This window comes from Apium graveolens, chromosome 5, assembly GCF_009905375.1.
Source record: "Apium graveolens cultivar Ventura chromosome 5, ASM990537v1, whole genome shotgun sequence".
In the NCBI taxonomy this organism is placed as follows: Eukaryota; Viridiplantae; Streptophyta; class Magnoliopsida; order Apiales; family Apiaceae; genus Apium; species Apium graveolens.
The window spans coordinates 255,898,948-255,920,572 of record NC_133651.1 but is presented as its reverse complement, the minus strand read 5'-3'; the positions used below and the strand labels follow the sequence as shown (position 1 = coordinate 255,920,572).

At 37.4% G+C, this 21,625-nt stretch overlaps 1 non-coding gene across 1 annotated transcript; it reads left to right on the top strand.

Moving 5' to 3' along the window:
* Nucleotides 1-6,507: 6,507 nt before the first annotated feature.
* Nucleotides 6,508-6,614, top strand: LOC141662274 (small nucleolar RNA R71). Its single transcript, XR_012550396.1, has one exon. It is a non-coding gene; the product is annotated as a small nucleolar RNA R71 (small nucleolar RNA).
* Nucleotides 6,615-21,625: the final 15,011 nt, after the last annotated feature.

The following is a 21,625-nucleotide window of genomic DNA, read 5'->3' as shown; positions in this document are numbered from 1 at the left end:
ATTATATGAACTAACTATTATGCATATGCAACTATATGACACACACACAAAATATTCCTTAACTACCACCCCCAAACTTAAAATCTTCACTGTCCCCAGTGAAGGTAGTAGAAAGGAACGCAGGGTATACCTATTCGGAGAGATCATCATCACCATCACCATCACCCTCAGAGGGTGGTGTATCAGGAGGCGGATATGCAGAGTCCTCACCAAAAACTGGCCACTGGATGTCAGCTCCAAGGCCTCGAAAAGCAGTCCCTAGTGCAAGGGTGAGCTCCTGAGCAAACCTGCTCTATGTCTCGTACATAGCATCCATCCTCCTCGAAAGCCTCCTATACTGGGCATCAGCCATCCCAGCACCCTCCTGAGCTCTAGAAGAACCAGCCTCATCTCGCCTGGGCCTCTCCATGGTAGCACCTCGTGCTGGACGCCCTCCTGGAAGATGATAACCCAGCCCATACTTCTCGGGCTCACCACCAGTCCACTCCTGCATCGCATGCAGAGTCCCGGAATCAATAGGAGTGGCCGACAACTGCAACTGCTCATGAGACGGCCACTGAACTCCCACCGCTCGGCATAGCTTGGTAACCGTGGATGCATACGGGATGTTCATGTGCTTAGCTCCCCTTAAAAACTTCAGAATTCCTTGGTAGATGAACTCACCAAGGTCCATATAGTACTCCTCATTCAAAATTCCCTACAACAACTGTGCTCTCTCAACTGTGACCTCATGTGCATGCGAAGTAGGCAAAATATTAGCACAAATAAAAGCATTCCATGCACGGGCATACCTATTCATGGCGATCACCGGAAAGTGACGATACTCAATAGTTCCAGTCTTGAATGTCCAAACTGTGCCCGACCTATAGAGAGTAGCACAAATCAAATCCAAGTCAAAATCCTCAGCAGTCTTCTCATTCCAGTTCTCCTCCGTGGGCTTCCTCTGTCTCTGCCCAATCACACGGCAAATCGCCGCAGGGTGATAATCAACCGTCATCCCCCGGACCACAGAATATCCATTCTTCTCGGCCTTCGCGTTCGCAGAGAACTCGCGAACCACGCTCATCGGCACTGCTTCAGGAGACTCACAAAAAGCTATCCACCCCTTCTCAGCAATCATAGGCAACAACTCACCATCCCTCCCCGATGGTAAGAACCCCCTCGCCTTCAAAATCGGCTTACCCAGAAGCCTAGTAACCTCCTCAGCAGCCTATCATTCAAACAAGGCCTCACAGCAGTACCCCTCGTGGAATCAACAGTAGGGATAGTGTTGCTGCTATCGATAGTCCTTGATCTCTTGGGTGCCATCGAAACTGAGTAAAAGTGTTAAAGATCTTTGTGTTTTTGTGTTTGGGAGAGAGTTTAAGGTTTGAAAGTGTATGGGGAATATATGGGATAAGTGTATATATATATAGGGTAGGGATTAGGGTAAAAATTGATTATGAGTGGGTTTGAGGGTTAAAATCATGAGGTAATGGGGAAATATGTCGTGGGTAATGGGGCTGTGTTTTTATTTTTTGTTTTTCAGCTTTTTTTTTTGTTTTTATTCGGACTAAAAAAAATTCTTCCAGTCGACCCCTGAGCGGTCGCTCAGCAAAGCTGAGCGGGCGCTCATGGGACTTCTGGAAAATGTTTTTCCAGGCTCCGTTTTTCTGATTTTTTTGTGGTTTTGGATAGGTTATTAACTTCTAAGGGTTCCTGTAACAACAAATCATGGGTTGCCTCCCACGAAGCGCTTCTTTTTCGTCATTAGCTTGACGTTGCGTACCTTCCTCAAGTTGACAATAAAACGGTACTAACCACTTCCCGGTTTTCCGTGTCCCCATAGTAGTGCTTCAAACGCTGACCATTAACCTTGAATGCTTGGTCCGGATCATTCTCAAAAATCTCCACCGCTCCATGTGGAAACACAGTTTTGACAATAAAAGGTCCCGACCACCTTGATTTCAACTTTCCAGGAAAAAGTCGGAGACGAGAGTTGAATAAGAGAACTTGTTGCCCCGGCATGAATAACTTAGGATGTAGCTTCCTATCGTGCCACCTCTTCACTTTTTCCTTGTACATTTTGTTGTTCTCGTACGCTTGGAATCGAAATTCATCAAGTTCATTAAGCTGAAGCATTCGCTTCTTTCCAGCTGCATCTAGATCCAGTTTCAACTTCTTCAATGCCCAATAGGCCTTATGCTCAAGCTCCGCAGGTAAATGACATCCCTTACCATACACAAGTTGAAACGGGGACATCCCAAGTGGAGTTTTGTATGTTGTTCTGTAAGCCCAAACAGCTTCATTGAGCTTTAAAGACCAATCCTTCCTTGACGGACAAACAACCTTCTCTAAAATGCGCTTGATCTCTCTATCAGACACTTCCGCTTGATCATTTATTTGCGGATGATAGGCAGTAGCAACTCGATGATTCATATTGTAGCGCTGCATCATAGAAGTAAACTTACGGTTGCAGAAATGCGACCCTTCATCACTTATGATTACTCGTGGCGTTCCAAACCTTGTGAAAATCTGCTTATGAAGAAAATTCAACACTGCCTTTGCATCATTAGTCGGTAGAGCTTTGACTTCTACCTATTTTGAGATGTAATCGACTGCCAGTAAGATGTCATGATTATTGCAGGATGAGACAAAAGGCCTCATGAAATCGATTCCCCAAACATCGAAGACCTCGACTTCAAGCATCACATTTAATGGCATCTCATCCTTTCTCGTAAGATTTCCCACTCCTTGGCAACGGTCACACCTTAAAACGAACTGATGAGCATCCTTAAACAAAGTAGGCCAGAAAAAACCTGCTTGCAGAATACGAGCTGCCGTCTTTTCACCACCATAGTGTCCACCATAAACTATGGAGTGGCAATCTCGTAATATCCCCTCCGTTTCACAGAATGGGATACATCTCCTGATGATCTGGTCAGCTCCCTGTCTAAACAAATATGGTTCATCCCATATATACCACTTCACCTCATGCAAAAACTTCTTCTTTTGAGCTGTGGTTAAATTAGGAGGCATTATATTGTTGACAAGATAATTCACAATATCTGTGAACCATGGCTTCTCCTCCTGAACTGCGAACAACTGCTCATCCGGAAAAGATTCGTTGATCAATGTCTTATCAAATGAAGTGGACTTGGGATTTCCAATCTAGAGAGATGGTCAGCTACTTGATTCTCGGCACCTTTTCGATCCTTGATCTCTAACTCAAATTCCTGTAGCAAGAGCACCCAACGAATGAGTCTCGGCTTCGAATCTTTCTTCGAAACCAAATAGCGAATGGCCGCATGATCAGTGAACACTGTCACCTTTGTCCCAAGCAAATAAGATCGAAATTTTTCGAAACCAAACACTATCATCAAGAGCTCCTTCTCAGTAGTGGTGTAGTTTATTTGGGCCCCATTTAAGGTCTTGCTAGCATAGTAGACCACATGAAAGAGATTATTCTTGCGCTGCCCAAGAACTGCGCCCACCGCATAATCACTTGCATCACACATCATCTCAAAAGGCTCTGTCCAATCAGGTGCTGTAATAACTGGCGCAGTTATCAAACTCTTCTTAAGAGTCTCGAATGCCGTTAAGCATTCATCATCAAATTTGAAAGGTACATCCTTCTCAAGCAAGTTGCACAGCGGCTTAGATATCTTCGAAAAGTCCTTGATGAAACGCCGATAAAAACCCGCATGACCAAGAAAACTACAAATTCCTTTTACAGAAATAGGTGGTGGAAGATTTTCAATGACTCCCACCTTGGCTTTGTCCACCTAAAGACCCTTGCTAGAGACCTTATGCCCAAGAATAATGCCCTCACGCACCATAAAATGACACTTTTCCCAATTGAGCACCAAATTAGTTTCCACACACCTTTTGAGTACTGCACGAAGATTATTCAAACATTCATCATACGAATGTCCAAAGACGGAGAAGTCGTCCATGAACACCTTGACATTATTTCCAATCATGTCAGAGAATATAGCCATCATACATCTCTGAAAAGTGGCTGGTGCGCCACATAACCCAAACGAAACTCTACGAAAAGCAAACGTGCCAAATGGACAAGTGAAGGTAGTCTTTTCTTGATCCTCTGGTGCAATACAAATCTGATTATACCCTGAATAGCCATCCAGAAGACAATAATACTCATGACCGGCCAACCTGTCAAGCATCTGATCAATAAACGGAAGCGGGAAGTGATCTTTCCTTGTGGCCTTGTTCAACTTTCTGTAATCCATGCATACTCTCCATCCTGTGACTGTTCGAGTGGGGATGAGCTCATTTTTCTCATTTGCTACCACAGTAATACCTCCTTTCTTAGGTACGCATTGCACGGGGCTCACCCAAGAACTGTCAGAAATAGGATAAATGATTCCTGCATCTAGCCACTTCAGAGCATCTTTCTTCACCACTTCTTTCATGATAGGATTAACTCTGCGCTGTTGCTCAACAGTCGGCTTACTACCCTCTTCTAGCAGAATTTTATGCATGCAATATGAAGGGCTGATCCCTTTGATGTCTGCTATAGTCCATCCGATAGCCGATTTGAATTCTCTCAAAATCCTTAAGAGCTTGTCCTCCTCACTACCTGAAAGGTTAGATGCAATAATAACAGGTAAAGTAGATGCATCACCTAAAAAAGCATACCTCAAGTGTTCAGGCAATGGCTTAAGCTCCAAGGTAGGTGCTTCCTCAATAGATGGTTTGAGCTTTCCTTCAGCATTTTTGAGGTCAGAAGTACCAAGAGATTCAAACGGCATGTCTAGCTTTCGCCTCCAGGGAGAAGCATTAAGATATCGTAGTTGCTCATTGCCATCTTCATCATCACTGTCAAAATCCCCCACTAAGGCCTTCTCTAATGCATCAGACATTAACATATGATCGAGTTCTGAAGTAACCGCAGAATCGATAAAATCCACTTTTAAGCACTCCTCATCTTCTGTAGGGAATTTCATTGCTTTGAATATATTGAATGTCACATCCTGATCCTGCACCCGCATAGTAAGTTCACCTTTCTGCACATCTATCAAGGTACGGCTGGTAGCCAAGAAAGGTCTTCCCAAGATTATGGGGATCTTCTTATCTTCCTCGAAATCCAAAATAACAAAGTCTGCAGGAAAGAAGAGCTTATCCACCTTTACTAGCACATCCTCCACTATGCCTCTTGGGTAAGTAATAGAAAAATCAGCCAATTATAGAGACATGTAGGTGGGATTTGGATCAGGCAAGTTCAACTTTTTAAAGATAGACAATGACATCAGATTGATGCTTGCTCCCAAATCACAAAGACACTTGTCAAAAGACAACTTGCCAAAGGTGCAAGGAATGGTGAAGCTACCTGTGTCTTTAAGCTTTGGAGGTAACTTTTGTTGCAGCACAGCACAGCATTCTTCTGTTAGAGCAACGGTCTCAAGGTCTTCCAGTTTCACCTTCCTTGAAAGAATACTCTTCATAAATCTCGCATAACTAGGCATTTGCTCCAAAGCCTCAGGGAAAGGTATATTGATGTGAAGTTTCTTGAACACCTCCAGAAACTTACCGAACTGCTTATCCAGCTTTTGTTGTTGCAATCTCTTAGGGAAATGTGGTGGAGGATAAAGCTGTTTCTCCCCTGTATTACCCTCAGGAAGAGTGTGTTCAACAGTAGTCTTCCTTAATTCCGCCGCTTTCTCCTTTTCCTTAGCGTCTTCATCACCAGCTTCAGCTTCTCCTTCTTTTGCTTTTTCAGCATCAACAACTTTCCCAGACCTCAAGGTAATAGCCTTGACTTGCTCTTTAGCTTCCTTCCTGCCTGGCACTTCAGTGTCACTGGGAAGTGTGTCAGGTTGACGATTGAGTACTGCATTGGCTATTTGACCAATTTAATTTTCCAAGGTCTTGATAGAAACCGCCTGACCCTTGCATAACAGCTTAAGTTCCTCAAAATCAGCACTAGAGGGTGGAGCTGCACCTCCTTGTTGAGGATATGATTGCCTTTGAACATAATGTTGTGGTTGTTGGAATCCTGGTGGATTGAACTATTTACTAACGCCTTGCTAATATGGTTGCTGAATAGCATTTTGATTATTACTCCAGCTGAAATTTAGATGATTTCTGTTGTTAGGATGATAAGTAGCTGGCACAGGCTGCTGCTGTCACGGATAATTGTTTACGTACTGAACAGATTCATTAACAAGAGAACACTGATCCGTAGCATGAGAACCTGCACAAAGCTCACAGAACATAGCTATCTGATTGACTCCATAGGTAGCTAGAGAATCGACCTTCATAGACAGCGCTTGGAGCTGTGCTGCAATAGCTGTAGCTGCATCGACTTCCAGAATACCTGCTACCTTCCCAGGCATCATCCTTTGAGTTGGGTTTTGATGCTCATTTGCAGCCATAGTCTCAATAAGATTATAAGCCTCCGTATAGCTTTTGGCCCACAAGGCGCCTCCAGCTGCTGCATCGAGCATGGGCCGAGATTGGGCCCCCAAACCATTATAGAAACCAGTGATCACCATCCAATCAGGCATTCCATGATGTGGACACTTTCTCAACATCTCTTTGTAACGCTCCCAAGCTTCGCACATAAATTCTATAGGTTGCTGCGCAAATTGAGTAAGAGCACTCCTCATAGCCGTAGTCTTCGCCATTGGGTAAAACTTCACCAGAAACTTTTGCGCAAGAACTTGCCAAGTAGTGATAGACCCAGCTGGTTCAGAATGTAACCAGTCCTTAGCTTTATCCCTCAGAGAGAATGGGAAAAGCCTCAGGTTGATAGCCTCATCAGTCACACCATTGTATTTGAAAGTACTACAGATCTCGACAAAATTCCTTATGTGCATGTTGGGGTCTTTAGTCGCAGCACCACCGAAAGAAACAGAATTCTGCACCATCTGAATAGTGCCCGACTTGATTTCAAAGTTATTGGCCTCAATAGCCGGGTGCATGATGCTAGACTGAATGTCATCAATTTTAGGCCGAGAAAAGTCCATAAGAGCTGGATCTGCCGGAACAATACGATCACCCATGATTAAAGGTTCTTTCTGCTCACTTCCTGAATCCGAATCTTCAAAATCTATCTTCTCCAGAATATCAAGAACTTCGTCTGTCTCCTCAGCTGTATCTAAAGTCCTCTTGCGAGTATGAGAACGAGTTTGCATAAACGCTCACTAAAGTACCTGAAATACAACCAGAAATAATAAGTATACACGTCTTAATCACTGAGTCCTAATGACCAATGATGGTAAGTACATAAACTAAACAAATACGCCGAGTCCCCGACAGCGGCGCCAAAAACTTGTTAGGGTGAAAACACGCGCTAATATTCAAGCAAGTATACGCGTTCGCAAGTAATATAGAATACTTTCTAGTTCGTTCCCATAGAGACTCAGACTAATTATTGTTCAATTAACTCACTCACCAATGTATGATTACTTCTCAATGCTAAGACAATAACACTTAGAATTGATTAACTAATTATTAACTATAATTAACTACTATAATTAACCACTTAATTAACACTCGAATTAACAATATTAAAATACTCATGAGATCACAACTTCATTACTACTTCCTTCAATAGCTATTGTTATTACCCTTAGCATGCAACATTGATGATATTAATCGAATAACACGAAACTGATAAAAGTCAACTTTCATTATACTAATACCATTCGACCAAACATCCACAATTAAGATAGAAGTTGAATAGGCATCAATTATGTTGAGTCCCTATATGTCTACAAAAATTGACAATATAACGATTTAAGCACAAGTTATTCCTTTTTGATTACATAGGGCGAATAAAATTGTTAGAGTTACCCACTGATCATGAATATTCATACATGAACCTATGCTAGCATGGCAAGTTCTAAATCTCAAGATCCACCGTCGCTTTACAAGAGATTAACACCCTATCTTATATGTTTGCGACGCACATAAGACGAATACGCACAACCAATACTAGATATCATACAATCATCACACACTAAGGTATTAAACAACTAACTACAGAATTTCATAGTAAATCCGTTACGACCCCATGATCACGATTAGCCCATGATAGCACTCATCGTCATCATGGGTTCATATGAAAACATGATAAATAAACACAAGAGAATAATAACTAAAACTACTTATATTAAACCAGAGTACGTCACAAGAGTAAATAGGTTCAAAGTAAGAAAACTAGCATCCAACGTTACAACGAAATAAAGAATCACAAGAAAATATGCTTCCTCTTCGTTGCGGTGTGCTAAAACGGTCTTCTTCCTTATCTCCTTCGCTCATTGATTAATACAACGATCCAACCTTTCTGAAACGTCTCTGAAATCTACTTATATAGGAGTCCCATAAAACCCAAATAACTCAGAAGTTGGAAGCTAAACAGAAATAGAATTCTAAAATAATAAATCTGAATTTACGACCCTGCGTGGCCGCTCAGCTTTCTTGAGCGGGCGCGCAGCTTCCTGCGCGGCCGCTCAGCAGAGCTGAGCGGGCGCTCAGACCCCTTCTGGAAAATTGATCTGTTTTGCTCCGTTTCTTCGCTGTAATCTGCTGTAACACCCCCAGATCCAGGGTCAGGGATCCGGGTCGTCACGGTCTTTCTTTCCACAATATCACTTCACTTGATTAATAATAAATAACCTTATGCTGTGACCCCCCACTAACACACACCACAACCCGTTATAGTCTCAGAGATGAAATTGAAATAAGTACAAGTCCTTGAATCCACAATTAAAAGTTATTACAACCCAAAATGATTACTTGATAAATTTACAGTTAATTGCCATTATCTGACACAAGTTATAATTATACATAATTAATTCTCAAAAGTAGAATGCCTGATCTACCAATAGATCTACCTCTGCAGCTATAGCAGCTACAACATCAACGGGAAGACGCGGGACGCTTCCCACGCGCTTGTGCTGGGTCTGCTGGAGTCTGGCCATCTTTCCTAACTGTTGTTGTGTGATAAAGAAATAAAGCAAGAGTGAGCCTTATAACTCGCAAGATAATATATAGTGATAACAATAATACAAGTATCTAAATGGATACCTACTAGAATCTTTTATCATGTGTAAGATAATTACTTACTAGATATAAGTAAAAACAAGGGATGAAGTTACCAAATACTTCACTATACTTATATCAATTATAAAGTTACTTGAACTACCACTGTTCAAAGTATAACGAGCTTTCAACAGTTCATCACATAGATGAGACTACAAGACAGATTTGAATAAATTAAATCTTTGAAGTAGTATTGAAGGAAATGAAGTTATGATATACTTCATTAAGTTCCGATATATATATCCACATATATATCTTCCTTATACAGTCCCTGAAAACCTCTGTCATGTAAAGTATGAACAGAGTTTGTAACATCCAATGAATTTTTGGAAGGGAAAAAGAATTGTGGCATAAACCCGATATCTTGCTGATCAGGCAAAGATACCAATAAGTAACCTTTTCTACTAGTAGATGGACGAATTCCCCACTGGTCATCACCCTGGTCGCAATAGGACCTTATGTTGGACTGCCACTCAGCCACTTATGCATTTGATGGACTCCCACTGAGCCACTTACACTATCATGGACGCCCACTGAGCCCATGTTGCTTATGCCGACTCGATAGATGGACTTACTTCCCGAACGTTGGGTAAGTAATCAATTCATTTACCAAAACTGCAACCTTGTTGCGAATATAAAATACACCATAGAGCCGGGTCCCTCAGGTTTTGAGCGAGTATTTAAATCCCCTTTTTAAAAGGAAGATCTTAAATATAAAAATGAGTTTTGGGATCCGCTCTAACTTTTAAAAATCATTTTGAAGACTCGAAAACACTTTAAAGAGTGTTTGGAGTAATGCTGATTTAATGAAGTAAATCAGTCCCAATATATTTAGAAAATGTCCGAATATTATTATTTAAATAATATTCCCATAAAGAATAATCTTTATACAAATAATTGAAGTAGAAGTTGTAAGACTTATACTTGAAATGAGTATTAAATAATCAAAGATATACTTATACGAAAGTACTATCTTTATTTGAATAATCGAAAATAAGTTTGATTGTCGAAACATTATTCTCTAATAAAATAAAGAATATTATTAAATACCAAGCGGAGTCATAATACCTCGAATGAATATTATAAATAATATTCATTAAATAAAATAACGGAGTCATACATCCTCAAATGAATATTCAATTAATAATCATTAATAATATAACTGAGTCAAAAGCCCTCGAATGAATATTCGAAATAATATTCAATAATAAAATAAAGGAGTCATAAGTACTCGGATGAATATTTGAAATAATATTCAATAATAAAATAAAGTTAAAGTTATCGAATAAACCTTATTCGATTAATAGTTTTGAAAACTATAACCATATATATATATAAAAATATATATATTATACTCGGGAACATCGACTCCCGGTTTAGAAATATGTTCACCTTTTGATCCCCTATACTAAGGGTAAATTCAAATACCGCTTATCTCTAACATAGGTATTATGCAACTGTAAGCATTTTAACCAACAGATATATAATCCAAGAATATGAAATAGGCATGCATATATACCATATCACATGCTACAATATATCGCAAGAATTTGCTAATAACAAATATGCATTTATCGCAGGATCATGCATATACACATATACATCACAACAACAGTATAACGGGTAGAAAACTTGCCTGAGCGACTGGGGGTGATAAAAGGCTCGGGACGAGTCTGGTAACCTATAAACAACAAGTAAGTTGGAATTAAACCAAAGTCACTTGTAAATCTATACTTTAACTAACTTAGATTCTAACGCTTGTTTTGCACTTACTGATTCTCTTAAGTCACTCGAGTACCCTCGGCTCCACCATTTTTTAATAAATTAACCATTACGAGTTTTAAGGCGATTCTTTCGCGGGTGTCTTACCAATTGCCTAACACACTTACCATAATTGTTTCATACATTAATTAACCCTTTTTGGTCTTTAACCTATGTTTCAAAGTAAGGCGAGGGGAAAAGTTTTGTTCGCGAAACGCCGTTACTTGAAACGGTCGTTTCTCCTAAACCGTGCATCGGAATCGAACGAACTACATATCAAAACGAAGCTCGTAACATGAGCTATCTAAACATGGCAATGGTCAACATATAGCAGGGGGTTCTCGGGTCCTAATGTTATGAACAAAAGTAGTCTAAAGTAAATCGGACATTACGACGGCTATGTTTACGCGATTTCCCAATTTTAAACCATTCAAAAACCATCACAATTCAACCTCAATCCATTCATACAACCAAAGTCCATCCTTATCACATCATAACAGCCCCAATCAATTCAATATTAACATTTATACTTATGCCTAAGCTTGAATTTAACTATACTTAATTTCTTTTAACCAAAACAACAAGATCCACCATTCCATTTCACTACCACTCCAACCCACACTCTAAACCACAAGCATTAAGCTACTATATCACCATAATAATCAAAATCATCTTATAATACAAAGGAATCTAGGGTTTGGAGATGATATACCTTCCTTGAAGTGGTGGGAGTAGCTAGGAAGCCTTAAGAAGCCTTGAGGAGTCTTAGGAAAGCTTGGATCTTAAAGGAAAAACAAGAAAATCAAGTTAAAATTCTTGAAGTCACTATTCATTGTCTTCTTCATTGATTTATTGAAGAAGATTGAGAATGAATGGGGTGCTTAAACTCATGATATAGCCATAACTATGCATAAGGATGATTAGGGAATTATCTTACCAATTTAGGAAGCCTTGATCTTGAGTTTTGAATTTCTTCTTCCTTTGCAATAGTAAAAGCCGAGAGCAATGAAGAAATAATGCCTTGGTTTTTTTTTGTTTTGATGAAGAATGAATTATTTGGCTTGGTTGGTTGTAGTTTTGTTTTTGTTTTGGTAATTTACCTATTTGCCCTTGATTTTGTGTGGTTAATAATCCACCACATTTCCTTCCTTCCCATGTCATGCTTATGTCATGCTATGATGTCATATTTCCCTCCTTGTCCTCTTCTCATTGGTTGGGTGACATCATCCCCACTAATCTCTTTGATTAACTTCCTAATTGTTTGCCTAATGACCGCTGATCTGTTATACGGTTTGCTTAACTTTCGTTTTCGTTTATCGTTTGAGGGATCATACCCGGGATCTTATTACTTAGGTTCCCTTAACCTTTCTCAATATATTATATTCCTTTTATGATCCTCTCTTATAATCATTTAATTTAAATCCTTTTTATCTTGTTACCTTATACTCAATTCTTTCCGTATCTAGTGGATTTCTGGGAAAAATCAAAGTGTTCGGAATTGGATTCTGGTGATCTTTACATACACTTATATACCATGTAGAGTACTAATAAAATATCAGAATATCCATAACAGAACCCCTACATAGTGTGGCATGAAAAGTTTTCTCATTCAGCTAAAACACTATTCATAAGGGTTACAAAAAGTTGAAAATTTTGGGGGTTATTACATCTGCCCCTATCTTCCCACTTGCAATGCTAAACACATGCCAAGGCTTATTATTGATGAATTCTTCACCGAAATGCAACTAATACCCTGAAATGCACAAACACTAGAAAAACGTATCAAATACACAAAATACTTGATTTCAAGACACCAATTTAAGCTATTATAAGACGTTCAAAGTGGTATAAAATGCCACTTATCAAGTAATCACTTGATTACCTGCCCGCGGCCTCTCTCGACCATCCGCGTCTTCATCAACTAGTTCAACGATTGGGGTCACATCGTTGGAGTAATTGAGGCACCGCGGGATTATTGGCATGCGCCCTCTTTCAGTTCGGCCGCGGCCGACCAAGTCATCTCTCTCAGTTATGGGAGTTTTTCCAGGTGCGTGGGCAGTACGATTGTGGCGAAGGCCCCTCTTGGTCTTGCATCATTCCACGGTGCTCAGCCTTGAGTCGAACCCGTTCAGAGCATCTCCTATACGATAAAGTTATTCCAGCAAGTCAGCGTTACTGATCAGCACATGTGGCTGTCCCCCAACAACTGGGTGGGGCGATCAGTCATTGGCGGAACATAAGGCTCATGGTGATCATAGTCATGATCAGATTCTTCTTCAGAGCTTCCTTCATAAAAACTTCCATCACGGTATTAAGGCATCTCTCCTCCTAGATGCTGATCTTGATTAGCCCCTCCTTCTAGCGCCAATTTGTTGACGGAGGAATTTGGGAACAACAAAGTCTGAGGTTCGTAGCCGGAAACAAGATCTGTGATGGTAGTTCTTCGTCGGAAATATGAACAGTAATCGGTGGATCCGATGAACAGTATTCGTCGGAAAGATGAACAGTGTTTGGTGGTGAAGATTATTGGGGGCTGAGATTACTTAGGGTTAGTGGTGGCTCCTTTGCGCTCCCGCTTCTGACCCCTTACAATTTGCCTACGTATCCCTATTTATAGGGAATTGAGCCCACGTAGTTCTTGGAGAATAAGAAACCTAATGGGCCTAGATTTCTTATCCCGAGGCCCAGTGGAAACCCACTGGAAACCGTCTTCTACTAGCTTTAGGAATGTCCGCCGATGAGACCCAACCACAAAGGCCCAAGGCTCGTCCGCGGCTTCGAGACTTCACGGATAAGGCATCTCCCTGGCCAAGGATAACCCTCCGCTACCAGCTGTTTCTCTAGTCCGCGGACGCAGGTATAGCCGTGGTTCACCTCAAATGTTAGACGCATCCTTGTCCCCCGATAAGGAGCCCCTACCAGATTGCAGGATAAGTGATCCTAAGCTTTTGGGTGCAAAGTGCAGGATACTCCAAAGTCTCCTAACGAGGACACCCGTTGACTACAGAGACAAAGCTCCCAAAGCACACACCATATTTCACCCCGCATCCCCAATGAGGACGCTCATTGACTACAGGAGGAGGCCTTCAGTCCAGGCATACCCCTGGAGGTCTCTGACCACAAACACCGCCTTTCCTATAGATATGCTACAGGAAGGAGTTCTTCAAAAGAGTACCTGCATCAAATAGGTTAGTAATAATAATCTCCATCTTCCTTGTATCTTCCTAAGAGTTCATCCAAGTAGCATGTCAAAGTTGCATTATGTGCCAAGTAGAAGTTAAGGGCGCGCCCAAACATTTTTGTACGTTAGCGCCGCCCTGTGTCATCAGCCTTTCTTCTTTTGTCATTCTATATTATAGGGCGCTCCTTATATTATTCAACATTAGGGCTCACGTTAACTCTGTCCAAGTAAAGCCAAGGTATGAATCTGTTTAAGTAATCATGTCCGAGGAACCCGTCCATGGAATTTGTCCGAGGAAACTTTTAGGGCTCGCCCTAATATGTGCAAAGGTAAGGGCTTGCCCTGACCTGTCCAAGGGTTTGGGCGCGTGCCAAGCTGTCCAAGGGTTTGGGCGCGTGCCAAGCTGTCCAAGGGTTTGGGCGCGCCCTAATTTTTCCAAGGTTTGGGCTTGCCCTAACTCGTCCAAGGTTTGGGCGCGCCCTAACTCTTCCAAGGTTTGGGCTTGCCCTAACTTTTCCAGCAAAAAAACCCATTTCCTTGGACGTCCTTCCTTGGCCGTTTGTCCTTGGTCGTCCGCCCTTATTAAATTTTATTGACCCAAATTTGACCTGGATATCTTTTGTACCAAATTTTGGCTATAACATAGGCTCTTATATATTTGTCCATACCTGAAGAGTACCAAGGAAGAACAGAGTTACCAGAAGTAAAAGCCTAGAGGCCATTTGCTGCCTGGTGTTCGTGGGGTTTGAAGGAAAGAGATGGAGTAATGGTAGAATAGAGTTCATGAAATATATGCTCAACTAATAGACAATGTTTTTCCAGAAACATTTATCCGACTACTGTGTTGTGTTGGGTTTTCTCGAAAATCTTAGGGGCTGTTTACTTGCAGAAATTTTTTCCAGTTTTCTGTTTTTCATTTTTCTTGTTTTTCTTGAATTTTCATTTTCTTAGAAAATTTTGGAAAACAAAGAAAATGTGTTCCAAAAGTAAAGCAGTTTTCCAATAAAGAAAAATGGAAAACTTGTTTCATGTTACAGTTTTTTATTCCTGAAAAACTAAAAAACATGTTTCACATAACGAATATTTAACAAAAGTAAAACATCTTATATTTAAGTTTACTTTTTAAAATTACTTATTATTTATTATAAATACTTAATATTATATATAATCTACTTATAATTTAATTTCAATATGGAAATAAAAAATCAAAGCTTAACAAAATATATAGATTATGAATTGTACAATTTTATACCAGTTATTTGCAAAATAAAAAAACACTAAAAAATATTCAAACTCATTTATGCCATAAAACTTGTTCTCATTTAACAAGTAAAACGCAAATTTAGAACTCACATGAAAAAAATTCTCTACGGTGACAAATCTACCGCACCAAATTATTCAAGTTTATTTTGTGCATTAAACTTATTCTCATCAATCAAGTAAAATGCAAATTTAGAAATCATACGAAAATGATTATCTTCGGCGCCTTGTTGTATGATGATTCCACAAATTATTAGCAATTGTTTCTCTGACTTGAATCATTTCGTCGTGATTAGTCATATCCAATGGAAAACCTTCTTGAACAACATTGGACCCTTCTCCCGGAACTTCTAAATAATCTTGACCATAAATTGTAAAATATATGTCAGCTCGATCCTCCATCCGTATAAAGTTATGCAAGTGGAATCAACATTTGACGCCTCAACGGATAATTAGGTATATCTTTTAAAATATGAAATCTAGCTTTAAGTACACCGAATGCGCCTTCAATCACATTTCAGATAGATGAGTGTGTATAATTAAATAATTCTTCTTTTCCTCTTATTCCTCCACCAGTATCAAAATCTCTGCGATGATATCTTTCACTTCGAAATGGAGCTAAAAAACCCTTTAAATTAGGATAACCGCTATCTACAACATAAATACTCTTACTCAATTGCTTGTTCTTCCTCTGAAATTTGATGTATAGCACTTGATGCATTATGAAAAGCGCATGTAGCCGTAGAACTATTGAAAACAATATTTAACAATGGATAGATATTACACCCTTTTTTCTTAAAGGTTTTGAAAATTTTGTCTCGCTGTAAAATTATCAAATATTTTATTGTATTATATAATAAACAATGATTTAGCCTAAAATTAAAAATAACAAAGAAAGACCAAACCTTAAAAAAAGCATCCCAAACACTTTCATCAGCATTCACCATACTAGTAGCAGAACTCCAAGTAACACCAGTATTATTTATAAGTTCCCCAAATTTAGGATGCACTGAACGCATTCGATGATATTTTCCTTTTAATTTTTTAGGCCCATACTTTATTCCAGTTTTTACAAACATCTTGTCATCCATCTCTTGCCAGTCAATTATTTTAAAAATCGGAGCTCCATTTGGATCTCTCTTAACTCTTTCAACCAAAATCTCTAAAAAATTCTTCTCAGTTTCTTCAGTCCACTCCACAGGTTCTCCATGAGTAGGGTGTGCACCCATCTATATTTGTTGCAATATATAATATAGTAATTAATTGTAATATATATAACATTAAAACTATACAAACAATACATACACCATCAGGTTAAAAAGTAATGAACAACATTAACAAACAATTCCATGAAATCATACCTTAATGAAAGGTGCTTAAAATAAGGTAGAAAAATAGAGGTGGAGAAGAGCTCGGTAGAGCAAAAGTAGAACATGAACAAAAACAGTTTAGATAAAAATATAAAGTGGTGTATCATGGGTAACGTTAAAATAACCTCTCCTTATTTTTTGCCGTGTTTTCTAGTTTTCTAAAGTTAGAAAACTATTTTCTAATTTATATGGAAAATTGTGGAAAACATCTAAAATCAGTTTTCAAAATTTTTCTAAAATTTAGTTAAAATTTAGAAAATCTTGTTTTCCAATTTTTGGTTTTCTTTTTTGGAAAACTGAAGACTTGAACATGTTTTACTGTTTTTTGTTTTCCTAGAATATTTTTCCAGAAAACTGTTAAAGTGAACAAGGCCTTAAAATTTCAGAATGAATGGTTATTTTACAGAGAATTTCTGTCCTTATTTACTAATTGGTACCCGTGCGAAGCACGAACCGAAATTTAAAAATAATAATACCACATTATTGCATAAAAACTGAAACTCATAATCCGTGCAAAATACAGATCTAAATATAATATATAAAATACTTTTAAAATTTGTATTTTAAAAAATCAAAATTAAGTGTAACTCTAAAATTTCACCGTATAGTTTTAGTTATGCATGTATCTAATTATTTACTTATATAAATCTGACATGTTAACTTACTAATACGATTATTTTAAAGTAAACCGACGCTTGGATGTTCAGCAACAAATAAAAATTTATGAAAAATAAAATTTACAGAGAGTAAAAGTTAATTTTTGTCAGTTGATATTTTATTACATAAAATTTTTAAAATAGTTGTATAATTTTCTAGTGAGTACCAAAATTTGGATCTAAACATGGTTTCGCTTATTAGTATAGATAGCTGATAACCCGTGTGAAACACGCGACCGAGACTAAAAATATTGAATTAATATTTGTAGAGAATTATTCAAATCCGTGCGAAATACGAATTAAAATTAATATATTAATATCAAATATTAAATTGGTACTTGCAAAAAATAGTTATGTAGTTAAAAAGAATCAAATCAGTTATGAAATTTTCTACTATAATTCTTGTTTTGCATTGTTTTACTTGATATAAAAAAAATCTAACATATTAGTTTTATTTTTGTGAAACAAATTGTATCTCTATCTTATGAATCAAATATCTGTTCTTTAGAAAATTTAATATTAATTAATATAATTTGATAATTATCTTATAATTAGCCTTTTCAATATAGTTTATTTAATATTACTTAATTATCGATAAAAATTAATATACAAATTAAAAGTAAATAGATGTTATTAAACTTACAAAGAATAAAATTTATAAAGAATGGAAGTCGAGTTGTGTTAAAAATAAACTTGATAGAGGATAGAAGTCAACTTATGTTAGGTAAATACCAAAATTTGTATTTTGATACTTTTAACACCAAATTATACATGGTTTCGCTTATTAATAAAGAGTATATATTTAATTTAAAATTTGTTACTAGTATTGGTGTAAGTTTATTTATATTATTATCGGGTCAATAACTACAATACATATTTTATAATTTATTTTATAATTGAAATTGAGTAGTAGTATATATAAAAAAATATAAGATTATGCGAGTAATTTTTTCGGAATCAAGTAACATAGGCTAAAATCCCTGCTGCTTCGTATCAAGCTATGCTGGCTAGCGTCTTTGCATTTCGAGTGTCCTCGTAATAGGACAGGTGTCACCCGTCTTATAAAGGATCCAATACTATACTGAATTCTGACCCTCCGGGTGCAAAAATTTATTGTTGTATTATTCTAATAATATCATCTCAATCCTCCTCAAAAGCTATGTATGGCGGTTCGATAATTCTAATTGTTTTATTAATGCAATTTGGCTTTTTAATTATTTAAACTTTATTATATTGGGAAAATTAATTATAAAATTCCGAACTATAACCACTTTTTTATAGGTTCCTGAACTATAAAAGTAAATTCACAATTAATTGAATTTTTGATTTTTTCCTATCGCGATCTTTCCATTAAAATCTGAGTAACGCCGTTACTTTTTCAGTGAGGTGACAAATCTCTTAGGAACATTTATAAAATTCCAGAGAATCGAAGACAATTTTGAAGGGGATTTTGATATCCAAATTCGAAACTTGAGTAACCAAAACGCTCATTTTTCAATACTCTACCCATCTATACCATCAAAATTCAGTTTGGGAAACTTTTAATTTTTGAATGAAATTATGGTTTTGATTACTTTTTCAGTTATTTTGACGATGGTGATGGATAAAGTATTAAAAATCGAGCGATTTGGTTACTCAAGTTTTAAGTTTGGAAACTGGAATCATCTTCAAAATTGCCTTTGATTCTGCGGACCTTCAAGAATGTTCTTCGAAACTAACCGCGTCAATCTGATTTTAATGGAAGGACTTCGATAAGAAAAAATCAAAATTTGAATTACTTATAAATTTATATTTATAGTTCAGGGACCTAGTAAAAAAACGTTAGAATTAATTATCCCTATTATATTATATGTCTGCTACTCTAGTCTCTAGGTCCTTTTTTGTTTCGGAAATTGTAATTCCGAAAAAATAATTCATAAATAATTAATTCTATTAATATTAGTTTTATGAAATAAATAAATATAGAAATTTGAAGAGATTAAATTTATGACTCAATTATAATATTTTAAAATTTTATCCTAGTTTTGAGGGATAATTATTGAGATTGGAATATAGTGGTTTAAATTTTTCAATCATATATTTGTTTCACATAAAATTTTAATAAATGAATTATAATACTTAAAAAAATGATTTGTTAGAGGGATAACACAACCAAATATGAGAGAAAATTATAATTAAACCCTCTATTTCAACAAAACAAACATGAAATATGAAATTAAAAAATTTAGAGGATTATAATTTTTTTACTACTTAATACTCCCTCTGTTTTTTAAATAATTGTGGTCGTGTTTAGGAGTTTTAACCACCTAGTTAAAATTATGACTAAATTGCAGTTTGTATACCTGAAGTATAATTTTATTGCACAGAGTTGTCTAAATTATATTTGTAGTTAGTTGAATGGCTAAATTATTTTATTTTTATATCGAAGGGGCTCTGTGTCCTCTCCGTCAGGCTGTGCTTAACGGCGTTAGGACTGAAAGCAATGAATAATGGATAAAATAGTAATATCAGTAGGAAAGTAACATGCAACCCTCATATCAAACACATTTTCCCTCAAATTGCAAGTTAAGTCTTTTAGTCTCCCTCCCCTCTCTCCTAAGGCGATAACTGCAGGCGACTACCATAACGATCAGGACGAAATGAGTTGGTATCTGAGATTTAAGGAAGATGCTGAGATCTACAAGCCACGAGAATGCCCTGATTATCGTGGTAAGCATCATAACTTGTTGCATGTGTACTGAATGATATTGATGCTTTATGATTATGTATGGATATGATTTATAATTAGGTTTTTGATGGTAAATAATTGTAGTACAAAATAGGGTTTTGTAGTATAAATTAGGGTTTTGTACTCATTGTTATGATTTAAAAAGAATTTCGATGGTAAATGATTGTAGTACATATTAGGGTTTTGATTTGTAATTGAAAATGTCGTTTATTATTTGATACCAATGCCCGATTATAGTCTATTTTTAAAGCATAGCTGTATATGCTAATTTTTGAGTTAAATTTGCATTTGTTATAAAAAAAATTGTATTTGTATATGAATAAATGTGCAGAAATAGAGTTCTTTTCAATTAAATTGCACCATGGTGGATAAATGAAGGAGAAACAAAAATGTTATGTTGGGGGTAATATAGATTACTTCGACTACTGTGATGCCGATCATATCAGTTTAATAGAAATTATACATATGCTTAAATAGGTTGGGGGAAATTGGGTATTCTAAATTATGGTATAGGTTGCATGGTACTGATATGGAAAGGGGGTGTGCTGAGCTAGATAATGATGAGGAAGTCATGCTAATGTGTACTTTAATGCCCAAGGCAAGATATGTTGACATATTTGTGTCAACAATCCCTCCTATACATGTATCGCAGCCTGATGAAGAAGTAGCCTGGGAAAATGAGACACCAACACAAGCTGAGAATTACACACAAGATGTAGAGGTTGAGTATGTAGATGAGAATCTTAGGCAAGAACTACCGCAAATTGAGTATACTACTGCAGAATATCCTAGGCTAGATGAGCATTGGTCCAGAGGAGGATGATGATGCTTCAACTGTGTATGCAGAATCTGATGAAGAGAGAATTGCTACCAATTCAACTGATGAGGAAGTTGAAGTCACATATCTAGTGTTTAATCCAGATGTTGACATGGTGAGGCCTGTATTTGAAGTTGGATTGTGTTTTAAAGATTCGAAGACATTCCGGCAAGCTGTAAAGAAACATGCCATACTAGAAAGAAGGCCAATCATTAATTGCAGGAACTTTGGTAGAAAGGTTCAGTACATTTGTGAAAAGCCCTGTAAATGGAGGATTTATGCCTCTCCAATGGGCATATCAACAACTTATCAGATCAAAACTTACTACAAGGAACATACTTGTATGCCAACCTTCAATCAGAATCAGATTAACTCTAAGTGGCTTGCTAATTATTATGAGCAAGATATACGCATGAATCCTACCTGGCCCATTATGCATTTCATAAGAAAATTGTTAATGAACTGAAGTGTCATGTCAGCAAACATGCAGTTTATAGGGCAAAGACAAAAGCCCTGGTGAAGATTAATGGAACTCATGCAGATCAGTTCAAATTGTTGTGGGAATATGCTTATGCAATAAAAAATGTGCTCCCTGAAAGTACTGTTAAAATTTTTACTGAAGATCCTGAGCCTGGTGAAGAAAGGGGTAGATTTTTGAGATTTTATGTATGTCTTGGACCATTAAAGAAGGCATTTACTGAGAATTGTAGGAAGATTGTAGGGCTAGATGGGTGCCACTTAAAAGAGCCCTATGGTGGTCAGCTTCTGGCAGCAGTTGGGGTAGATACCAATGATGGCGTG